The sequence below is a fragment of the Cebus imitator genome, unplaced genomic scaffold (assembly GCF_001604975.1).
Source record: "Cebus imitator isolate Cc_AM_T3 unplaced genomic scaffold, Cebus_imitator-1.0 Scaffold409, whole genome shotgun sequence".
NCBI lineage: Eukaryota > Metazoa > Chordata > Mammalia > Primates > Cebidae > Cebus > Cebus imitator.
In genome coordinates, this window is record NW_016107724.1 from 111,765 (window position 1) to 119,378 (window position 7,614).

Here is a 7,614-nt window from a genome sequence, read left to right on the forward strand (position 1 = left end):
TCCCTGTTTATAAATACATGTGTTTATTTACATATGCAGATGTAGTATATTTCATCTGAAGTATAAAGAATAAAAGGAGATACCCACAAGATCAAATATTTGTTTCAGTCAGTCCGATTAATTTATATTAAATAATTTCTAATTTCTTTTTTTTTCTTTTTAAGATTACACAATAATTTATTTATTGAGAGCCTCGTCTCCCCACCTTTGCAGCCTCTAGGTCACTTTTTCCACTTGTAGATTTTGCACGCAAGCCCCAGAAAGATAGCTGGGGGCAGGGGAGCTGCATACTGTTCAGTGAGACCCATAATGTGGTTTTAACTGTCTTCCTCATGCTGTGAGAACATGGCTGGCAGATCCAGCTCCTCTTATAATGCCTTCACTTGAGCCACCTTCTCAGCCTCCTTCTGCTGGTAATTTTCCTTCGGGATCTGGCGCTCTTCCAGAGTGGACAGTTGCAGACACTGGACCACCAACCAGCTGCATTTGCTGTCCTGGATGTCAGTGCCAACTTTGCCAGTCACACTGGAGTCCCCAAAGAGGTCAAGGTAATCATCCTGAATCTAAAAGAACTCTCCCATCTCCAGCAGGATCTTCTTGGCATTGGCATGCTCCTTCTCGATTCCTGCCATGTACATGGCTGCAGCTACAGGAAGGTAGAAGGAGAAAGTCTTGTACTTGACAAAGATTTGTACCTCTTTTCAGTGAATCTGCCGAGATCCACATTGCCTTGGGGGCTGTGATGAGGTCCAGGGTCTGCCTGATCTCAGTCTGATAGGAACTCTGCAGGAAGAGCTTGATCAGGTTCAGGTAATAGGGCTGCTCCCGGCAATAGAGCTTCAGCAGGCAGTAGATACATGCTTCCAGAAGGATAGCATCATTGATGGCATCCAAACCCATGCCTGGCTTATGATACCAACAGATCTGTCCCCGCGGGTGAGGGATGAATCCATGATGTCATCTGTGGCCAGGAAGAAAGTTTGCAGCAGTTCCACACACCAGCCCACAGTCAGGGCCCACTGGAGACTATCAGCATCCTGTTTCCTTGGCTCCACCAGCTCCCGGAATTCTACTTGCACCGTCAAACCCCGGTGATACTTGCCTCCAATGGCGTTGTACTCCAGGACCTCTTTGAGCCATGCAATAGCATCTCCTGTCTCTGGGTGCCCCATCTCATCCTCAGTCAGCACCCTAACGACCTGGGAGAAGTGCTGAACGAACTCCTGCTTTTCTTGGGCATAAACATCTGATTTCTGGTCTTCATTCATTCTGAGGGAGGAGCAAAGGGCTCTGTTCCTGGATGCGGGTTCCTGCTCCAGTTTCTAATTTCTCTCACCGACTCTTACATTAAGGCAGTCTTTTGGCCTACAACAAAAATATCATGTAGAAAGTACTGAATTACCATGACAATGGGAAATTTTGCATTCTGTTCCTTTTTGGGAAAGCAGAGTGAAGAGATACTCATGTAAAGATGTGCAAGGTTTTCAGACAACTTGGTAAACAGAAGGAGAGATGGATTTTAAGTATGCAAAAAAATTGTTTAAAAAATTAAAAATATTCCATCAAGAGGTATTCATTTAATGTTCCTAAGTTTTTGTCTATAAAACCCAAGGATGGTGGATGTGTTCATGTATGTTTTTGAGTGTGTATGTGTATTTGTGAATTATACATATGGAGAAAAAGACTAGAATCATATACTATACTTTTGTAGGGATGCAAAATGTGTTTGTTATATTTTTTTAAATTCTTTAGAATTGTCAAGATGTTCTATAATAAGCACATATTTTCATCATGGTTAAAAATGAATTTTGTTCAACTATTTGTATCAATTTATTTTCATTTCACACACACACACACACACACACACACATATATATATATGTGTATATATGTGAAATACATACACATTTGAAAAACATGCCAAAAAGTTAAGTGTTGAAAATCAATTAATTGGCCAAAGTAGAAGAATAATTTTGGTATTTTAATTTACACATCTGTTATTTTTAATAATTAGTTGTTTGGTTTTACACTGTAGGAACAAATAATATCTCTGTACTGGGAAGTACAAGATTGTCTTCTAGTCACTGAGCATTTGACACACTAAATTGATGTGAGGTATCTTTTGGCTCAATCTGCTTAGGCATGGTATTGTTGCTGTCACAACTGATGAGTAACAAGGCAAAGTTAGTTTGTGTCTGTTAAATCACCTTTTCTCAGACTTAAAAGCAACCAAATAGAACTTTTTATTCAAAGACTTCCAAACAAAATGTAAATTAAGTAATTAAATATTAAATACAGTGGGTTAAATAAACACTAAACACAGTCCTTAGAGGTCATTTTATTTAATATTTCATATAAATATATATACTAGTCCCCAAATAATTCTACAAAGATTAGAAATATGATATATCCTAGTCATTATTCTTCTGATAAATTTGTGTTGGAATTATTTATAGTAGTTTGTTGACTCCAAAAGAATATAATGTTCTTCCTAAAATTATCTGTGTAATATAATATGTTTTCTTAGCATTCATAAAGATCAATTTATTTCTCAGTTTATTTTACTGTTTAAAAGTTCTTAAAAGGGTTTCCGTAAATCAACAACTTTCACAACAATCATGAATTATTGTTCCATTTTACTACTGCAAAAATAAATATGCATTTATACTTCAAATTAACTAATAATTATTTTATTAGCAAATAGTAAATTAGTACATTTTAGTAAATGATTTTATCAGTAAAAATTAGTAAATTGGTCAGAAGCGATGTAATCCCAGCTGGGATTACAGCTCATGCCTGTAATCCCAGCACTTTGGGAGGCCGAGGTGGGTGGATCCCCTGGGGTCAAGGGATGAAGATCGGCCTGACTAACATGGTGAAACCCCATCTCTACTAAAAATACAAAAATTGTCTGGGCGTGGTGGCAGACACCTGTAATCCCAGCTACTCAGGAGGCTGAGGCAGGAGAATCACTTGAACCCAGGAGGTGGAGGCTTCAGTCAGCCAAGATGGCACCATTGCACTCCAACCTAGGTGACAGAGGAGACTCTGTCTCAAAAAAATAATAATAATTTTTTCTTTTACTAATAGGTTTTCACCCCATTACCTATATTTTAAACTGAATAATGAGACATTAGCAATAAATCTGAAGTGCCTATTCTTGCTGCTTTTTTTATATCACTGTTATTTGCTTAGATATGATGACAGCCTATGTGATCACATGTATCTGATCACATTCATCACACACCTGTTGAAGATAACAGAAATTGCAGCATGCATTGGGCTATTTGGGCTTTCAAGGAATAAAACCAAAGATGAACCCAAGTGTCAGCTTTTAACAAAATGCCAGAGTCTACAACCAAAATTTAACACATTCTTAAATTAGGTTTATCCTTTGGCATTTGTCTCCCAGGTCACCATAAGAATTAGGCAGTACGGCCCCAACACACAATTAACCAAAAATCACCTTGACCCAATGCTAAGGGCTTGAAAATATGATTTGATTGACTTGAATGATGTATATATATCTATATATATACCCTGAAGCCAATGTATGTTACTTGAATGCTTTATTTATCGTAATTTGCTTGCTATGTACTATTTTTCCTTTACAGTCATTTCAATATTTTTAGGTATTAAAGTGAACTGTAAAGTTGTAGAGTTAGCTTTATTAATATACCTTCTATCATGAGAAATTGAAGCTTTATTTTTTAACTCAAGCAACAGTAATACATTGTTTATTTTTACTATATTGTTTATATTTCTCTGCTGACAGAAAAATAAGTCTTAATTCTGACTGTTTTTAAAAGTTTTCACTATCAGTTATGGAGCCATTACTTGGACAATTTTTGAAATTATTGAAGTTATTTTTTAAACTCAGCTCTAAGTGGTTATTCTATCTCTTGCTTTTTGGCGTATTTAGACCAAGGAATTATTTTTTTCTCTTTTAAAGGCAGTGTTCACCCTGATCATTGACCTGGATAGCTTTAAATGCTAGGTTGGCACAGCTCAGTAAGTATTGTAGTGTGTTTGGCAGTCATTGCGCCATAAGGCCTAACAGTCTGTTTTCAGAAGCCTCACTAGAGAGTGAAGGAAAAAAATCCTCATGCGATTGTATGTGGCTTTAGGCACATCCATTTTAAACCCTGCATTTGTGCTCCATATCTTGCCTTTTGACCTATTTGGATTCATGTGGGAATGTGACCTCTGCTTGAATAGGATGTTGACATTTTCAAAGAAGCTGTATTTTTAATGAATACTTAGTCCCAAGATCAAAACAGTTGAACATTCTAAATATCCTCTAGTCTGAGTTTCTGTCTCAGGTTTATGTTTATGCGGTCAAGGCAGGGTATTTTCTCTATTGTTCATAGAACTTTCAACTTCTTTTGATGCATTGCTTAGCCTAGCTGCTGTAATAAATTGCAAGGACTTAGATGTCTTTAATTTGCTTGCCTGTAAGAAAGGCAATTGCTGTCTCTCAGGTCTTTGCCTACCCTAGCACATCCATAAAGAACATTCATTCAGAAGACACAGAAATAATAAGACAATGGGAAAAATTTTCAGAAGTTAATGAAAAAACAGTACATAAATGGATAACCGGAAGGTAACATTTAACACGATACTATTTGTCACCAGAATCTGTTCTAGAACAGACTTCCCATCTCCTGCAAAGATAAAAAAAGCTCAAATATTCCAGGTACTTTTTTTAGCTTTCAGTATATAACAATTCAATGTAAATATCTAAATGTATAAGTATTTTACTTAGCTATAATTATAAAACTCATACATTTTTCACTAAACAAAAACCAAATAAACCACATTAGCCAGCTTATTGTATTTCCCTTTGTCTTATTTTCTCTATAACTTAATAATTGCTTATTTTCTGAGAATTAATAATTTAAATTTTTTGCTTTTGTCCAGGTCCCAATTTATTGATATAAAATCTTTCTTTGTTCACAGTATTATTGGTTTTTTATATCTCTCTGTAGTGACAGAATTTTAGAAATATCTACATTTCCATTTTTAGACAAAAAGAATCAATTTGAAGAAATATTGATAACTAAGTAAAACCAAAAAGATAAAAAAACCCAAATATTTTAAAAACCTGTAGTTTTTAAATATTTTTGATTTTTTTTTTACTATTTTTTAAATATATTTTATTGCACTTTAGGTTCTGGGGTACATGTGCAGAACATGCAGGATTGTTGCATAGGTGCATACATGGCAATGTGGTTTGCTGCCTCCATACCCCAGTCACCTATATCTGACATTTCTCCCCATGTTATCCCTCCCCAGCCTCCCTACCCCCACTGTCCCTCTCCTATTCCCCCCCAACAGACCCCAGTGAGTGATTCTCCCCTCCCTGTGTCCATGTGTGGGACATAGATGAATCTAGAAACCATCATTCTCAGCGAAATGACACAAGAACAGAAAATCAAATACCACATGTTGTCACTTAAAGGCTGGTGTTGAACAATGAGAACAGATGTTGATTATTTATTAACAACTATCATTATACATTTAAGAAAACACTTGGTAGACAACTTTTTCCTCAAAAAGCAGTTTTGACACAAGGATATTTATGTTTTCAAAAGCAAAATGATATACAATTAAGAAATTAAATATTCTTTTAGAAATATGTATTTCTGGGACATATTTATATTTGTACTTCAACTTATTCTGTTTAAATAAGATGATTTCTTTCTTTTTTTTTTTTTTCAGAAATCTTACCAAAAATCAGATTCTGATATGATTGTGATCAAGTAGTATAATAAAGCTAATCGGGCCCTGCAGAAATCAGAACTCTACACCTGGACCCATTAGTGCTACCTTCCAACTAAATGGGCCGACAAGATAAAGCAAATTTGGAAATACTGTGGGAAAATTGGGTTCCTGAGGAGTGCAAAGGCCATAGTCTCTGGGGTCAATTACAAGCATAATTGTGTAGATTTCTGCCTCCCTCAAATCCTAAGTGTTTAACCAAGATAATTTATTCTTATCCTGTATTTAAAATAGACATTTAAAATAAACATGACAGGCAGGCCAAGTGGCTCACGCCTGTAATGCCAGCACTTTGGGAGGCCGAAGCAGGCAGATTGCGTGAGGTCAGGAGTTTGAGACCAGCCTGGCCAACAGGATGAAAACCCATATGGCTAATATATTACTAAAAATATAAAAATAAATAAAAAATTAAATTAATCAGGCATGATGTTGCATGCCTTTAGTCCCAGCTACTCAGGAGGCTGAGGCACAAGAATCGCTTGAACAAGGCTGCAGTGAGCTGAGATCATGCCACTGCACTGCAGCCTGAGGAACAGAGTGAGACTCCATCTCAAAAAAAAAAATTAACATGGCAATTCAGAATCCGAAACAACACATCATATATTAAAAACCTGGAACAAAGTAGCATGTAGTGCATGGTTTACAAAATTTAGCTCCCCTGCTGTTACATTTCTAAAAACTGGCAATCAACGAATCATAAAAAATATCAACTGGATGGCTACAGAGTTAATATGATATTCATTAATTTAAGTTTGTATCACTATATTATACCAATAATGACAACAATAGCAACAGTACCACTGCTAGGAAGACACAAAGGAAGGAGGAAGAAGAAATCAAAGGAAAAANAAAAAAAAAAAAAAAAAAAAAAAAAAAAAAAAAAAAAAAAAAAAAAAACAAGTAGAAATAGCCAGGTTAAGTGTTAGTCACTTTCAAAAAATAATTTTGGGTTTTTCCAAATGGTTTTCATCTACTTTGCCTTCTGTATTTCTGATACACAATTAGATAAATATGGAATTTGGGGGGGTTTATTAGTCTTCTGGGGCTGCCATAACAAAATATCACAGATGAGTGGCTTAAATATGACATTGATTTTCTCCTAGTTGTGAGGCCTGGGAGTCCAAGATCGAGTTGCCAGCAGGATTGCCTTCTGGTGAGAACTTTCTCCTTGGCTCATAAGCAGTTGCCATCTCTCTTTGTCTTCGCAGGACCTTTCCTTTGAGCACGTGAAGAAAGGGAACTCTGGTGTTTTCTCTTCTTATAAGGACGTCAGTCCTATTGTATTTCACTCTCATGACCTCATTCGACCTTATTTACCTCCTTCAAGGCCATGTCTCCAAATGCATTAACATTGGGGGTTATGAATATGAACTTTAGGGGTACATAGTTCAGTCTATAACAGGGATAGAGAGCAGAAGGCAGGGGACATAGGTGAGAATTTATTTACTACAAAATTAAGGAAACTAGTTAGACACAAATATAGTTTCTCTAATGCACAATTATTTACCGACCTCCTGTTCCTACAAAGGAATGTTATTTAAAGGCTTGTTCCATATTGTTTTGTTTCATTGTGTCATTTACAAATAAGGGGCATTTGAATTTTTATTTCTAATTTTTGTTTCTAACTTGAGGAAATTAATTAACTAGAGAAATTAGAATGTCAGCGAGTAAGGTGGCTTCCCATAGCAGACACCAACATTTGGACATAATCCTGAGAAAAGATCTTTTTCTCCCCCATTTTAAAATGATAATTTCCATTGATGTTTGTTACCTTTATCTCCAAAAGTTGTGATGGTGCCACACACTGCCAGTCAAAAGCTCTCATTGCCATAT

At 36.0% G+C, this 7,614-nt stretch overlaps 1 pseudogene; it reads right to left on the reverse strand.

Annotated features, from left to right (window-relative positions):
• Positions 1-221: 221 nt before the first annotated feature.
• On the reverse strand, positions 222-1,313 carry LOC108289655 (annotated as a pseudogene).
• Between the last annotated feature and the right edge of the window lie 6,301 nt (positions 1,314-7,614).